Source organism: Artibeus jamaicensis, unplaced genomic scaffold, assembly GCF_021234435.1.
Source record: "Artibeus jamaicensis isolate MK-2021 breed Jamaican fruit bat unplaced genomic scaffold, CSHL_Jam_final contig_687, whole genome shotgun sequence".
Classification (NCBI taxonomy): domain Eukaryota; kingdom Metazoa; phylum Chordata; class Mammalia; order Chiroptera; family Phyllostomidae; genus Artibeus; species Artibeus jamaicensis.
Window position 1 is genome coordinate 1,288,996 of NW_026521925.1, and position 17,688 is coordinate 1,306,683.

At 38.9% G+C, this 17,688-nt stretch overlaps 2 pseudogenes; both read left to right on the top strand.

The window, feature by feature from the left end:
* Nucleotides 1–8,519: 8,519 nt before the first annotated feature.
* Nucleotides 8,520–9,952, top strand: LOC119038809 (transmembrane protein 242-like; annotated as a pseudogene).
* Nucleotides 9,953–10,975: 1,023 nt separating this feature from the next.
* On the top strand, nt 10,976–15,886 carry LOC119038808 (glutamate dehydrogenase 1, mitochondrial-like; annotated as a pseudogene).
* The last annotated feature ends 1,802 nt before the right edge of the window (nt 15,887–17,688 follow it).

Below are 17,688 nucleotides of genomic sequence, written 5' to 3' on the forward strand. Positions count from 1 at the left end.
TATGTTTTCCCACGTGATTGTTTCACCTTTCATTTAACTGATATTTTCTTTAACTGTACAGAAGCTTTTAATTTGATGTAGTCCCATTTGTTTATTCTTTCCTTTATATCCCTTGCTCTACACTGTCTTTAAACATTTTATTTCTGATAGTTCATTATTGGTGTATAAAATTACAACTAACTTGTAAATAATTATTTTGTATTCTGATACTTTGCTGAATTTATTTATTTTAATAGTTTTTTGGTGAATCTTTAGGGTTTTCTCTATATAATATCATGTCATCTTCAAATAATGACAGTTTATTTCTTCCTTTGCAATTTAGATACCTATCATTTCTTGTATGATTGCTGGGGCTAAGACTTCCAATATTATGTTGAATAAAAGTGGTGAAAGTGCATGTTCTTGCCTTTTTCTGATCTTAAAGAAATAGCTTTCAGCTTTACACTACTGAGGATAATGTTATCTGTGGGTTTGTTATATATGGCAATTATATTGTTGAGATATGTTTCCTCTGTTTCCACTCTGCAATTTTGTTTATATCATAAATGAATGTTAAATTTTGTCAAATTCTCTTTCTGCATCTATTGATATGATGATGATTTTTATCCTTCATTTCATTTATGTGGTATATCATATTTGCAGATTTTGAACCAAGCTTGCATCCAAGAAGAAATCTCACTTGATCATAGTGTACTGTGATCTTGTGTACATAGTGTCTCATAGTGTACATAGTGATCTTGATTGTACTGCTGAGTTCAGTTTTTTAAGATTTTGTTGAGCTTTGCTGCCTCGCACAGACAAAAGGAAGATAACAACCAATCTAAAGTCAATAAACAACCAGAAGTTCCAGAAAATTAAACTGCGTGGAACACCAACAATGAAGAAATTAAAGAAAAAGTCAACCAGAACAACCAGATCAGTAGGCATGGCTACAGATCATGAAGGTGGGGCCAGCTCAGTGAAGCCTTGATGAGGCAGTGGACCAAGCAGGCAGGGCTGGCTGAAGGTGAAACTGAGACTGAGAGTTGACTGTGGACTATGGCAGTTGCTGCATTGGGAGAAACTCCCAGCCTCACACAAGAGTTTATTGAAAAGTGGGCTAGAGCTGTAAGGCAAGCTGCATTGTTCCCTCTCTGGCCCCTCCCCTACAGGCAGCGCAGCAGCACAGCAAAGAGAGTTGCCCTGCCCTGGTGAATACCTAAGGCCCCACTTCCTTACAATTGAACAGGTGTGCCTAGACAAAGAAATAGGGCCCAAATGAAAGAACAGTGCAAAACTTCAGAAAGAGACCTGAGTGATGAAGAAATAGCCAACCTATCTGATGGAGAATTTAAAGCCCTGGTAATCAAAATGCTCACAGAACTGATTGAGCTTGGTCAAAAAAAAAAAAAAAAGAAAGAAAGAAAGAACAAATGAAAGATACCCCAAATGAAATAAAGAGAAATATTTAGGAAACCACCAGAGACAGGAAGAAAACCAGAACTCAAATCAATGATTTGGAACAAAAGTGAAAAATAAACATCCAACCAGAACAGAATGAAGAAACAAGAATTAAAAAAAAGTGAAGAGAGACTTACAAACCTCTGGAACAGCCTGAAATGTTCCAATATCTGAATTGTAGGAGTGCCTAAAGGAGAAAAACAACAGCAAAAATCGAAAACTTATTTAAACAAGTAATGAAGGAAAATTTCCCCAGTCTGGTAAAAGAAAAAAATAGACTTCCAGGAAGTCCGGGAAGCTCAGAGAGTCCCAAAGAAGTTGGACCCAAAGAGGAACACATTAATACACATCATCATTAAGTTACCCAAGATTAAATATAAAGAGAGAATCCTAAAAGCAGCAAGAGAAAAGGACACAGTTACCTACAACGGAGTTCCCATAAGACTCTTAGCTGATTTCTCAAAACAAACCTTGCAGGCAAGAAGGGACTGAAAAGAAGTATTCCAAGTCATAAAAGGCAAGGACCTACATCCAAGATTGCTCTATCCATCAAAGCTATCATTTAGAATGGAAGAGCAGATAAAGTGCTTCCCAGATAAAATCAAGTCAAAGGAATGTATCATCACCAAGCCATTATAATATGAAATGTTAAATTTCATATTATACCTAAGAAAAAAAGATTAAAATATGAACAATAAAATGACAACAAACTCACAATTATCAACAAATGAACCTAAAAAAAGGAAAAACAATGAAAACGAAAACTAAGCAAACAACTAGAACAGGAATAGAATCAGAGAAATAGAAATCACATGGAGGAGTTTCCATGGGGAGGGAGAAGGGAGGAATGGGGGAAAAATGAACAGGGAAGAAGAAGCATAATTGGTAGGCATAAAATAGACAGGGGGAGATAAAAGATGGTATAGGAAACAGAGAAGTCAAAGAATTTATATGTTCAACCCATGGACATAAACTAAGTGGGGGTGTTGGAGGATTGGGGCTGCAGGGCAAAAGGGGGATAAAGGAGAAGGAATTGAGAAAACTGTAATAGCACATTCAATAAAAATACTTTAGACAAAAGATTTCATTGAGTATTTTTGCATCTATGTTCATGATCTCCATAATTTTTTTCTACAGTGTCTGTGTCTGTTTTTGATATTAGGGTAATATTAACTCATAAAGTGAGTTTGGGAGCCTTTTATCTCTTTAATTTTTGGCATAGTTTGAGGGTAATTGTTAAATCTTTTTTGAATGTTTGAATTTACCTGTGAAGCCATCTGGTCCAGGATTTTTATTGTTGGAAGATTTTTGATTATTGATTTGACTTCATTAGCAGTTATTGACCTGTTCAGATTTTCTGTTTCTTCCTGATTCAATCTTGGAAGACTTATGTTTCTAGGATTTATTCCATTTTTTCATGTCCAGTTCTTTGGCATATATTTGCTTATAGTATTTTCTTATAGTGCTTTGAATTTCTGGGGTGTCAGTTGTCACTGCTACTCTTTTATTTCTGATTTATTTATTTGAGTCCTGTTTATTTTTATTGATAAGTCTGGACAAAGGTTTATCAGTCTGGTTTATCTCTCCAAAGAACCAGCTCTTGGTTTCATTTATAATTTACAGTGATTTTTAGACTTCAGTTTGTTTATTTCTACTCGGGTCTTTATTATTTCCTTTGTTCTCCTCACTTTGGGCTTTGTTTGTTTTCTTTTTCTAGTTTATTTTAGCAGAAAATTAGATTGTTTATTTGCAGTTTTTTTGTGTCTTAAGGTAGACCTATATTGCTCTGAATCTCCATCTCAGAACTGCTTCAGGTGTGTACCAGAGATTTTGGATCATCACATTTCCATTTTTATTTGTATCAGAAATCTTTTTATTTTTTCTTTTATCTCATTGTTAACTCATGTGTTGTTTAGTAATGTGTTATTTATCCTCTATGTATTTGTGTGTTTATTAGTTTTCTTCCCGCCATTAATTTCTAGTTTCATAGTGTTGTGCTCAGAGAGAAATCTTGGTATGATTTCAATCTTAAACTTATTGAGACTTGTTTTGTAGCCTAAAATGAAGTATATGCTGAAAAATGTTCCATGTGCACTTGAAATGAATGTATATTCTGCTGCTTTGGGGTTAAATGTTCTAGAATATCAACTAAGACCATCTGGTCTAATTTTTCATTTAAGGCCACTATTTTTTTGTTGTTTATGACTTTCTGTCTGGATGATCTATTGATTGATGTCAGTGGGTGTTAAAGTCCTCCCTATTACTGTATTACTGTATTTCTTCCTTCGTGTCCATAAATATTTGCTTTATACATTTAGGTGCTCCTATGTTGCATGTATAGATTTTTATGAGTTATGTCTTCTTGTTAGATTGATTCTTTTACCATTATGATATGCCTTTCTTTTTCTCTTGCCATAGTGTTTGTTTTTCAAGTCTAGTTTGTGATATGTGTTGCTATTTCAGCATTATTGTTTTTCTTTGCATGAATATATTTTTTTCCGTCCCTTTACTTTTAGTCTGTGATGTCATTCAATCTAAAGTGGGTCTTTGTAGGCAGCATATGTATAAATATGCTATCCATCAATGCTAGATGGGTACTGCTATCCATTTAGACACCCTTGATGTCTTTTTAAATATATTTTATTGATTATGCTATTACAGTTGTCCCATTTCCCCCTTCCCCTTTATTCCCCTATGCCCTGCACATCCCCTCCCACTCACATTCCCTGTCACTTTAGTTCATGCCCATGGGTCATACGTATAAGTTCTTTGGCTTTTACTTTTCCTATACTATTCTTAACCTCCCCCTGTCTATTTTCTACCTACTATTTATGCTACTTATTCTCTGTACCTTTTACTACTCTCTCCCCTTCCCACTCCCTGTTCATAACCTTCCATGTGATCTTCATTTCTGTGGTTTTGTTCCTATTCTAGTTGTTTGCTTAGTTTGCTTTTGTTTTTGTATCTTCTTTTACTTAGATAAATTCCCTTGACAGTTTATATAATAAGAGCTTGGTGATGATGAATTCCTTTAACTTGACCTTATCTGAGAAACACTTTATCTGCCCTTCCATTCTAAATGAAAGCTTTGCTGGTAGAGTCATCTTGGATGTAGTTTCTTGCCTTTCATGACTTGTAATACTTCTTCCCAGCCACTTCTTACCTGTAAGGTCTCTTTTGAGAAGTCAGCTGAGAGTCTGCTGGGGACTCCTTGGTAGGTAATTGTCTCCTTTTCTCTTGCTTCTTCCAAGATTCTCTCCTTATTTTTAATTTTGGGTAATATAATTATGATGTGCCTTGATGTGTTCCTCCTTGGGTCCAACTTCTTAGAGACTCTAAGTCTATTTCCTTTGCCAGATTGGGGAAGTTCTCCTTCATCATTTGTTCAAATAAATTTTCAATTTCTTTCTCTTTCTCTTTTCCTTCTGGTACCCCTATAATCTAGATTTTGGAATGTTTAAAGATGTTCTGAAAGTTCCTAAGCCTCTCCTCTTTTTTAAAAAAAAAAATCTTGTTTCTTCATCCTTTTCTGGTTGAATGTTTGTTTCTTTCTTCCTTCTGGTCCACACCATTGATTTGAGTCCCAGTTTCCTTCCTGTCACTGTTGGTTCCCTTTTTATTTTCCTTTAACTGTATATTTTCTTTTATTTCACTTAGCATATCCTTCATTTTTCATCTAATTTGAGACCAGATTTAACCAATTATGTGAACATTCTGATTACCAGTGTTTTGAACTGTGTATCTCTGATAGGTTGGCTATCTTTTTGTCACTTAGTTGTATTTTTTCTTGAGCTTTGATCTGTTCTTTCATTTGGGTTATTTTTTTCCTCAGCATGTCTGTTAGTAGTAAGGGGCAGAGCCTTAGGTATTCACCAGGGCAGAATAACCCACGTCACTGCCTTGTGGTGCTGTATAAGGGGGAAGGGGTTTGAGAGGAAACAGTGGTGCTTGCTCCACTCTCTGCCAGTTTTTAGTCACTTTCCCTACTACTCACAAGCAAAGTGGGCCCTTCTGGTGCTGATTTGCTTGTGTAAGTTCTAGGACCCTGTGGGTCTCTCCAACGAACTCTCCTGTAAGGCTGAGAGTTTCTTCCACTGCTGCCTCCACCCCAACAGGTGTTTTCAATGAGTGGTTTGAGGCTTTATTTCCCCACGCCAGAGCCCTGGGTTGTGTGGTGTGTTTTGCTCCCCAGTTGTTCCTCCCCATTTATCATCATGCAAATGTGGGACCACCGGCTCTACTAGCTGCTGCCTTGCCAGCTAGCCACCACCTTGCCATAAGTCCTCTTCACCCACCTGTGTGTCTCTGTCCCTCCTACTGGTCTGGATGAATGTTTTTTCTTTAACTCCTTGGTTGTTGGACTTCCATACAGTTCCATTTTCTGTCAGTTCTGGTTGTTTTTTTAACTGTTGTTGTCCTTCTTTTGGTTGTGTGAGAAGGCACGGTGTATCTACCTATGCCTCCATCTTGGCCAGATGTTTGTCCAGACACTCTATGTCTTTTTTTAAAAAATGTTATTTATTTATCTTTAGAGGAGATGGGAAGGAGAGAGGGAGAGAAATATCAATGTATGGTTGCCTCTCATGTGTCCTCTGCTGGGAACTGGCCCGCAACCCAGGCATGTGCCCTGACTGGAAATCGAACCTCAATCCTCTGGTTCGTAGGCCTGGCTCAATTCACTGAGCTACACCAGCTATGTCTTTTGATCACAAAGCATTTATTCCACTGACATTTAAAGTGATTACTGATGGGTCTGTATTTCCTTTTTATTGTTTTCTAATTGTTTTCATAGTTCTACTCTGTTCTTTTCTTATTTATTTATTTTCAATTTTTAAATATACTTATTGATTTTTAGAGTATGATAGAGAGACAAACATCAGTGTAAGAAACCCTGATGCTTCCCATATATACCCTGACCAGGAATTGAACCAGTGATCTAGATATGTGCCCTGACTGGGAATCAAACTCATAGCTTTTTTGGTGTATAGAATGATGTTCCAACAAACAGAGCTACACCAGTAATGGCTATTTATTGATTTTAAAGAAAGAGAGAGAGAAACATTGATTCTTATATGTGTCCTTACCAGGACCAAACCTGCAACCTTGGTGTATCAGGACAATGCTCTAGAACCAACTAAGCCAGGGCTCTGATCCTTTCTAATTTTCTTGCTCTCTTATATGTTGATGATTTTCTATATAGTGTTGTTTTGGATCTCTTCCTTTTTTTGTATATCTTTTGTAGAATTCTGGTTGGTACTTGCCATGTACTTCCTATATACCAGGCTTTGTTTATAGCCGTCTATTTTAAAGTTGATGGTTGCTTAAGTTAGATCACAACCTAAAATCACTACAATTTTTACTCTCCTTTATCCCATTTATGTTTTGGTCATATTTTTTGCTTTGTGTGTGTGTATGTGTGCATTTGTAGGTACACCATAGTTTATTGTTGCTGTTATACATGACCTTTCTGTTTTTGTCTTTTAATCTTTGTACAAGCTTTATAGTTGGTTGATCCACTGCTTTGACTGTTTGCCTGTGTCAATGAGAATTTTTTCTTTCCTGTATTTAGTTATTTATATTTTTTATCCTTCTTTTTAACATTTCTTATAATACTGAACTCCTTTAGCTTTTTCTTCTCTGGTAAGCTCTTTATCTCTCCTTTGATCATAAATAATAGCCTTTCTAGGTAGAGTGATCTTAGGTGTAGGTTTTTGTTTTTCATCACTTTGAATATTTCATGTCAGTTCCTCCTGGTTGCAATTTTCTGTTGAGAAATCAGCTGACAGCCATATGGGAGCTCTTTCATAGATAACTATTTTTCACCTGATGCTTTTGAGATTCTCTATGTGTTTTTAACCTTTAGCATTTTAATTATGATGTGTTTTGGTGTGGGCTTTTTGGGTCCATGTGTTTGGGACTCTATGTCCTTCCTGGACTTCTATGTCTCTTTTCTTCACCTGGTTAGGGAAGTTCTCAGTCATTATTTCTTCAAATGGGTTTTCAATTTCTTACTCTCTCTTCTTCTGGTACCCCAATGATGTATATGTTGGTACACTTGATGTTGTCTCCAAGATCCCTTACCTATCCTCATTTTTTAAAATTCTTATTTCTTTTGCTTTCCTGATTAGGTGTTTTCTACTACTTTGTCTTCCAAATTATTGATTTAATCTTCTGCTTCATCTTAATCTATTTCTGATACCTTCTAATGCATTCTTCATTGTTGACTTGTTCTTTTTTATGATTTCTTTGTCTTTTATGTTTTTCTACGTCTTTGTTGAAGTTCTTGCTGAGTTTTTCTATTCCTCTAATTTCATTTAGCATCTTTGTAACTAGTGCTTGAACTATTTATCTGGCAGATTGCTCATCTCCACTTCATTATTTGTCTTGAGTTTTGTCCTCTTTCATTTGGGACATATTTCTTTGTTTCCTTGGTAAAAACTGAGTCCCTATGTTTTTTCCTATGTGTTATGTAGATGTGCTATGTCTTGGCAGTGTTTTTATGTAGTAGGTGCCCTGTTAGGTCCAGCCATACACTCTCCTTAGCTGAATTGGATGCTCCACAGGTGTCCTTGTGTTGGTTGTATGTACTCATGGATTGTCCTTCTGTGGGTTATGTGTGCTGTCTCCTTCTTTTCATTGAGCCTTTTTATTACTGTTGGCATATCATAGAGTGTGATTCACCTTCAGGGTGACAGGCTCTGAAGTCTGGCTATGGCTATAGCATTAGAGTTGGCTATGGCTATAGCATTAGAGTTGTTGTGCAGGAGATGATCCATGGAGTGGGAGTCACTTTAGTGGTTCTCTGAGTGTGCCTTTCAGTTATGTTATTGTGGAGGTGGTTGGGTGGTGCTCTGGTGTGGTCACCAGGTATATTGGTTTTGGATCTTCTTGGGAGGGGCTCCAGTGCAGGCCAAAATTGGCTGCAACTTGTATCAGGCTTAAAACACCCTGGTAGGAGCTATAAAGTAATTTGTGATTGGTTTCTTCTTATGCTGGGCTTGTAGTTGCTTGGGAGAGACTATCTTACCATATGAGTTTGGCTGCCTCTAGTGTTGGGCTGGAGCCCTTTGGTGGGCACAATGATATGGCTTGAGGACAGCTGCCACTTGTGCCAGGCTTGTGGCTACTTAGTTGAAGGTATATTTCAAGTCAAGTCCACTTATATTAGCTTTGTGTCCACCTGATGAGAGTTACAATGCAAATTGAGACCGGTTGTCCCTCTTGTCAGGATTGGTGCCACTTAGCAAGTGCTACAGAGCATGATGAGTCCTACTGCTGCTTTTTATGGTTTGTGGACCTTTGATAGGTGGTAGGAAAGTCCATAGCATGAGCTGAGTCCACTTGTTTGACAAAGCCGGTGAAAGAGACTTGAATTGGGCACACATGTTGGGTGAGGTGAGATATCAGGGAATCACCAGGCAGGGTGAACAGTGTTAGGTTAGTGAAAAGCACAGATTTCACATCCATCTGTGCTAGGATGACTGGGTGGGAAGAAAATCTAACAAAAGAACAATTGTGCCTGCCAACACTTCCACCCCAAAAGAGAGCTGCCTCTTCCCTTCTCCCTCCAGCCCTTGCCACGAAGCTAGTAAACTCAGTTGTTCCCTAATATATCCATATGTCCCTGGCACTTTTTGAACTGCTGCCTCTGAGCAGTGACAATTGACACCCCAGAAATACAAAGAATTATAAGAAAATATTATAAACAATTTATTCCAGTAAAATTGAACAACCTGGAAAAAATAAATAAATTCCTAGAAACATAAATTTTCCAAGACTAAATCAGGAAGAAACAGAAAATCTAAATAGATTGATACCTGCTAATGAGATCAAAGCAATAATCAAAAAATTCCCAACAAACAAAATCTTGGACCAGATGGCTTCACAGGTGAATTTTACCAAACATTAAAAAATATATATTTAGTACCTACTCGCAAATAATTCCAAAAAATTGAAGAAAACAGAAAGCTCCCAAATTTATTTTATGAGGTCACCATTACCCTGATACCAAAGCCAGACAGACACTACAAAGAAAAAAATATATAGGTCAAAATCCATAATGAATATAAATGTAAAAATTCTGAATAAAATATTAAGAAACCAAATTAAATAAGGAGCCTGCAGGCCCTGATACTGGGGAATGGTGATCTGGACTAGAGTCTCCAGGGTTCACCAATGACTGTTTTTTTACCCCTGGTTAAAGGTTGACTTTTTGTAGGTACTTTTGCTGCAGTGGGAATGCTAAGTGGATTTGTTACAACATTATCATTGGCTAAAAATAGAAATGGTTCAACAAGGGAAGCATGTCCAGTAATGCCCTATTGGAGAGTGGGTCTTCCCTAGCTTTGTGATTCCTGGTGTTGGTGTAATAAGCTATGCAGTCTGGAAAGCTTTAGGAGTTCACAGTATGAAAGACTTTTGAAGTAAAATGCAATCAATATTTCCAGCAATTCCCAAGAACTCTGAATCCTCTGTTGAGTGAGAGGAATCACTGAAATACAAACGAGCATAGTGCATGAATTCCAAAATGATTGTTACAGAAACAGCAAAGAGACTCATTCATTTCTCCTCAGGAAAACATGCAGATTGTTGTCTGAAGCCACAAGATGGATGAATTCATTGTGTTCACATAGTCTTTGTGTGTGCTTTCATTTCTTTTTTTTCTAATTGAATTTATTGGGTGACATTGGTTAATAAAATTATATGGGCTTCAGGTGTACAATTCTATAATAACAAAATAACAAACCAAATTTAGCAATACATTAAAAAGATTATATATCATTATCAAATGGGATTTATTCCAGGGATGCTAGGTGAGTCCTGAATAGCTATTCTTTTTTATCTCAAAGAAATGCTTGTTTGTCTCTCATTTTGAATGGTCGTTTTATTTTTAGGCTAACATATCCTTTTTTTTTTAATCACTTTTTTTCAAGATTTTATTTATTTATTTTTAGAGAGAAAGGGAAGGAGAGAGAGAGAGAAACATCAATGTATGGTTGCCTCTCGTGAGTCCCCTGCTGGGAACTGGCCTGCAACCCAGGCATGTGCCCTGACTGGGAATCGAACCATGATCGCGTCGTTCACAGGCCCGCACTCAATCCACTGAGCTACACCAGCCAGGGCTAACATATCCTTTTTAATAAACATGTAAACATAAGTGTTTCATGAGTTCTGTGAGCCATATCTGCAAATTATCGAACATTAACAGGCAGTGAGTCAAAAGTACAGGTGACAACCTGGCACTTACAATCAGCATTTGAAGTGGGGCAGTCTTGTGGATCTAAACCTTAGCCTGTGTGATCTGAAGCTAACTGCTAGTAGACAAGGTCAGAAGTAAATTGAAGGTTAAGACACCCAGCTGGTGTTACAGAATTCCTTGATGTGTAGCAAACCTACATATGTATTGTCAGAAATCTTTTGAGTGTAGTAGTAGTGTTAGAGTAAAAGAGAAACAAATAAGTGTTTTTCTTATACAAAAATGTTACTTTATTTCACCAGAAGCAGGTCACCAGTATTTCTCATCTCCAACTCCAAGATGAAGAGACTAAATTCCTGGTGAGTATGGCAAAAGGCTCCCTACATCAACATATAGGAAAAAAGCTCCATCTCAGGTGAAACAGGCCAAGATTATTGTGATGCTGATCACTCTTTCCCTAGTTCACTGGTTGGGCAGAGGTTTTACACTAGGGAGCTGAAACTGGGAAGACCAGAAGCTACCACCCTGACCCAGCTCCCTGAATATTGAGTCACAAATATTGTCCAGGGCAGGAGGTTGACAATACAAAAAAAGAGTTTTGAAGCTCTTCCAAAAAGAATTAACTTTACTTGAAACAGAGAAATAGACAAAAAAACTGTACATGAAAAATAACTAAATAAAAAAAAATTAAAAAAAAAAGAAACAGTGTGAAGTTCAAGTTTAAGGGCATTCTTAAAAACAGTAGCTCCTCTAAATTAAAAACAACAAACTAAACTATAGGTCAACTAGTTTACCAGATAAAATCAGTACAAGAGACAGCCAAGAGCCCAACTGCTCAAAAACTGGCCTCAAAAACTATCCTGGACTGAACTTAATTGAATCAGTCTACTAAACAATGTATGATCAAGGGCATTGTTGAAAATAATAATTAGCCAGTAATTAGTGCAGACTGTTATTACACATATGGGTGTAATATCAACTGAGACAAAAAGCTTAACAGAGAGACTGGGGCAAAAAAAAAATTTTTGTTTAAGCCCTGCTAAAAACATGGTCCTCTCAGAGTGAATGTGTACATGCCCACAATGTACCTCAAAGAATGTCATCAGAGGTCCCACATTGCAGGGGAAATAGACTTCACTAAAATAAATTAGTGAAATTATAAAACAAACAAGAAAACAACAACAAAAACAAGTCATAAAACCCCTTCTACCATGTGAGGACACAGTGAGAAGGTGGCCATCTATGAACGAGGAAGTAGGCTTTCACTAGACACCGAATATTCTAACACCTTGGTCTTGGATTTCCCATCCCCAAGACTGTAAGAAACAAATATCTTTTGATTATAAGCTCCCATTCCTTGGTATTTTTTGTTATAGCAACCCAAATGAACTAAAATATAGCCCTCAACTAATACAGATAAGATGCAGCCAGTCCTATACCCTGAGGTAGGTAGCTGACACTTGTCAACACTGTCTCCCAGAGCTCCCCAGAAGGAATGATCCCAACTGTCCACCACAGGACCTTGCTTGATAATCTCTCTGCTAGTTTCTTGTCCCTCCCTGTCCTACTTTCTGACTCCTTTGTGCTTCCTCTCAAATAAACTACTTACACTCAAAAATAAAAAGGGAAAGTAGGAGGAAAATCAGTACTACATGAAAAGGATAATATATTCAGAAAAATGGAGTTTATTACAATACAAAAGTGGTTTCATTTGAAAATCAATAAATGCAATTTACCACAGTAACAGAGAAATGTGGAAAAAGGCATTTTACAAAATTTAAATATCCATTTATGATGCATAAAACAAATAAAATGGAGCAGCCTAAATCTGTAAGAGGGAAAAATATGTACTGTATGCCTTTCAAAGAACAGTACTGGCTAGTTAGATTCCCATATGGAAAAAAGAAAGCTTTTGCACCCTGCTGGTCTGGCTCAGTGGATTGAGTGCCAGCCTACAGAACCAAAAGGTCACCAGTTCAATTCCTAGTCAGGGTACATGCCTTGGCTGCAGGCCAGGTCCCCAGTTGGGGGTATGTGAGAAGCATCCCATCCATATCTCTCTAGCACACTGATGTTTCTCTCTCTTTCTCCCTCCATTCCCCTCTCTCTAAAAATAAATAAATAAAGTCTTTTTAAAAAAAAAAAAACAAGAAAAGAACAAGTGATTCTAGAAAGGTTAACATGAAAACACTGGAAAATGCCAAGCCTGTGAAGCGAGTAGCAGCCAGGCCTCTTGATGGAGAGCATACATTGGACTTATTTGGAACCTGTTTGGCAGAAACTATGCATATCCTGTCTTCCATATTGAGGGGGGCTCCACCTGCAGGGCTCCCTCGGCTGCGACGGATAAAAATAAGTTTACCAAGACATAATCTGCCTGGGGAGGAAAGGTGGCCGATCTCTCAAAGGAGAAGGGCCAAGAGCCTTTTCCTCAATGGGCTTTTATTGGGTTCACTTTGCACAGGAATACAGGTAAAGCTAACTAATTATTATCAGGCAATAAGGATCAAACAATAGATAACAAAGAACTTTCAGGGCCTATTTTGAGTCAAGGTCACATAGCTAAAGAGCTATAAAACTTTGAGGAAAAACTCACTTCTTGCTTGGACCCTTATTTAATTTAGAGTATTCTAAACAGTTCAAGCTTCACAAGATTTCACATATTTTTTCTTAGGTCTGATTGCCCTAGGGAACCCACCCTTTCCAGCACAGGTCGGTACCCACCACCAGCATTGTTTCAGGCTTAAGGCATTGTCTCAGGCTTACATCAGGCAGTGGTAGTAAAACAGCCAAAAGATTAGGAGACTTCTTGCAGACAGAATGAGGACTCAAGCCATGTCATAGCCAAGGGGTGGGGGACCATTACCCCCTTTTGCTGTAGCTCCCCAAGTGCTTCCTTGGGGCCTCCATGTGATCATGCCTGTCATTCCCCCCTCAGGGAATCTTACCCATCATTGGCTAACCAACCAAACATTGGGGGCCAGTTATGGATGAAGTAAAAGGAACAGAAGCGGCACCCCTGCCAGGAAGATAAGCCTTGTCTCTTTAGAGGCTCATGGTCCAAATGTTGCTCAGTCAGCCTTAGCCATGGGGGGGTTACAGCTTCTGAAACCCGGCAGGGTGGTTCCCAGTACCATATGACTGGCATTTCACTGTCAGGAATAGATCCAAGAAAAAAGTAGGTAGAGGTTTACCTAATAGCATTATTCTTAATATCCCAAATCCAGAAAATACCTAAATGTTTATCAGGAGCAAAACTAATAAATAAATGAAATTATTTACACCAATGCAACACCAGAGATGAAAATTAAAAGGTCTTGAGTACATGGGAAAAGTTTACAAATGCCTAAAACTGCACTTTGTGTGATTCCATTTATATGAAGTTCAAAGGCCTACAAAATTCAGAGAGTAGTTACTTGGGCAGAACGAAAGAAATACTGAGGAGCCGCTGGTAATGTTGGTTCTTGAGCTGCATGCTGAATACTCAGATGTACTCACTTTGTAAAGATTCTTCAAGCTAGACACTGAAGTGTACTTTTCTGTGACTATATCATGCTTCCAGTAAGATCTTTTTAAAGTAATTGTTTTTAAAGTCATAAGATCATTAACAGAAGGATTCTGGCTGGGCTCTGCACAGCTTACTTGGCAGTACTGCTGGTCTGGGCTCATGGGCAGCCTGCTTCAGCCAAGCTGCAGGCAGCATTCTCACTGCCCTCTTGGAGACACTAAAGCAAGGAGACTGCTGACCATGAGGATGACCCTAGCTTCTTTAAAATGGTGAAGGGCTTCTTCCACCCTGGTACTAGCATCATGGAAGGAAAGCTGCTGAAGGATCTCAAGACCCAGGAGAGTGAGGAACAGAAACAGAACTGGGTGCACAGCATTCTGTGGATCATTAATCCTTGCAACCATATACTGAGCTTGTCCTTCCCCATTCAGCATTACAAAAGTTTCTGGGAGGTTATTGAGGGCTACCTGGTCCAGCACAGCCAGCACTGCCCACCTTGCAAGGGAGGCATTCATTACAGTGCTGCTGTGAGTGTAGAGGAATTAAATAAAAGCTTCTCTGATGACATATAAGTGTGAAGTGCTTGATGTGACATTTGGGGGTGCCAAAGTTGATAATTAATTCCAAAACTATACTGGCAGTGATTGAAAAGATCATGAGGACATTCACCACAGAGCTGGCAAAGAATTTTTTCTGCTCCTGGTGTTGATGTGCCTGCCCAATGCATGAGAATGGCGTTTGAAAATCAGTAAATGCAATTTACCATAATAATGGAGTGGGAGATATTCTGGGTTGTTAACTCCTATGCTGGCACCATAAAGTACTTTGATAGTACTGCCAATGCCTGTGTCACTGGTTAAACCCATCAGTCAGGGTGGAATCTACAGATGGATCTTTGCTACTGTTCCAGGACTTTTCCATGGGATTTAAAACTTCATCAATGAAGCTTCTTATATAAGCACTTTAAGGCTGACACCATGACTTGAAGATAAAACATTTGTTGTTCAGGTAATGCAAGCCTACATTCTATGAGACATCTGTATCATTTTGGTGCTAAAAGTATTAATATTGGTAAATATGATGGGAGCATGTAGAATCTAGATAAAATTGACCCAAAGCACAGGAAGACTTCAGTTGGCAACATGGATCAATTATGAGTTTCTCCAAGGCAAAGCTTTATGAAGGGAGCATCTTAGAGGCCAACTGTCCCATCTTGATCCCTGCTGCCAGTAGGAAGGAGCTGAGTAAATTCAATGCACCCAGAATCAAACCCAAGATGACAATGGACCAACAATCCAGAAGCTGATAAAATTTTCTGGAGAGGAACATTATGGTTATTTCGTATCTCTACTTGAATGCTGGAGGAGTGACAGTATCTTAATTCGAGTGGCTGAAGAACCTAAATTATGTGTCTATGGCCTTTTGGCCTTTAAATGCAAAGGGGATTCCAACTACATCTTTCTCACGTCTATTCAAGAGAATTTGGAAAGAAAAATTGGAAAACATGGTGAAAATATTCCTGTTGTGCCCACAGTAGACTTCCAAGACCAGATATCAGGGCATCCAAGAAAGACATCATACACTCTGGCCTAGCTTACATTATTAAGCACTTAGCCAGGCAAATCACACAGATAGCCAGCCAGGAAGTATAACCTGGGATCAGTCATAGAACAGCTGACTATGTCACTGCCACTGAGAAAGTCTTCAAGGTGTACAATAAAGCCAGTGTGACCTTCACATAGATGGACTGTAGCTGACTTCTTCACTAACCTCCTTTTCACTTCTTCATCTGTAGACCTATTGCAACTTTACATGTAACCATAAATATATTTCTCTCATTTCTTATTAGATAATATATACCAGTATCAACAAATCAATCTAAATCAGCCACTTAAGAAAAAAGAAATTGGTACGCTCTCCCTCATGGGAACATACCCATACCTTTCTCTTCCCCTTTCTCTTCCCCCATAGGCATGCATCCCGTAAATTCTAAGGGTCTCCAAGAGACTTGCAACCAGGGGAGCAGTGGTCAGTGGCTGCTTATCCTGGGCTAATCTGCTGAACCTGTCTTCAAGGCCCCTTTTCTCTGATTTTCCAATGAGCTGTAACTGAAAAACCAGTGAGATCCTACTGCTCACTGCCACCAGGCAAAAAAGTCTGGAGGCAGATTTCAGTGAAAAGGAAAAGGAATCTTTTATTCAAAGGTTATACAGTATGAAATAATGGCAGATTTCATATTTGATAATGGCAGATTATCAAAGCCCATTGTCACTAAGACACCCAAGGAAAATTATCCTGCCACCCTCTGCCAGCTCAGCTCAAGGCTGCACCAAGAACCTCTTCTCCCACCTGAAAGTACTCTCCTTTAAGAAACATGGGTAGCTTATCTGCTTCCCAGTCACTGTCTGGCTTGAGACATCTTTCAGAATCTGTGTGTCCAGGCATCCTACTCATAGTACCCTGTCCTCTTCCTCTGGCCACTCCCCTCTGGTGTGCCTGTGTGCCTAGCTAGGCAGAACCCACACATTACTGCTTTAGTTGCCACTGCCACAGTGGTTTTCTATGCTGGGGAGGAGCATGGAGCTTGTAGCATGGCTATGTGACATCCAGAGTCTACCTGCTCACACTTCATTCCCTTCTTCCTTGCTGGTCCAGTGCCTGTTATGCTTCTGGCTAGGCAGGCCCATGCAGTTCACAGGAAGGGACACTTGGAATGTTCCCAGACCACATGGTCACCATGGCCTACTGGCCCAGAAACTTGAGCTTCTGCTGGTTGGGAGAGAGGAGAGAACAAATACAGTGGTGTTTCCAGGCTCTCCATTTTACATAGTCTGACCAAAAATCCTCTGCATGGTGAAAATACGTATGAGGGTATCTCTCTTTGTCACACTGCACTGCCTGGCTGCTGGGGCAAGTGCTCATGTGTAATTCTCAGCACTTCCCACCCACTCCCCCATCTTGGTGGAGGGGCATGGTCTGTAACCTCTTGCACTGCTCCCAGGGTCCCCAATCCCCTCTGACAAGTCATCTGGCCAGGCCTCCCTATTACAATTCCCCCCTTTAGTACCACTGGACTTGTAACCTTATGAAGACCAATAGGCAAAGATCTTGTTCTTCTGTAGCTACTTCCTGCTTGCCAAAAGTGTAGTCCTACCCATCCCTAGGTCCAGAGATACTTATCAAAAGGGATTTTGGAGTGGAGGAGAGCCTCTATGTAAGGTATAAAGATCTTTCAAAGTCCAGGTCAGTTTGTTGTCCCTGGAAAGCAGTGTACAAAATGTACACAGGATGGCATTGCTGGACAAGTTGGCAACTTTGTATTCTGAAGGTGACAGATTTGGCAAGAGAGTTATAAGGCACAATCAAAACCATAACAACTAAATGACAAAAGTAGGGGTTAATTCTATAGTGCACCCAATTTAAAAAGTGAGTTTCTTGGAGGAAGGTGTGCAAAGCATGTCACACATATCTGAAGCCCCATTGCCCACTACACTTAAATTTTGCAGAGGGAAATATTCTGAAATTCTCCCCTTTAACACTTCTG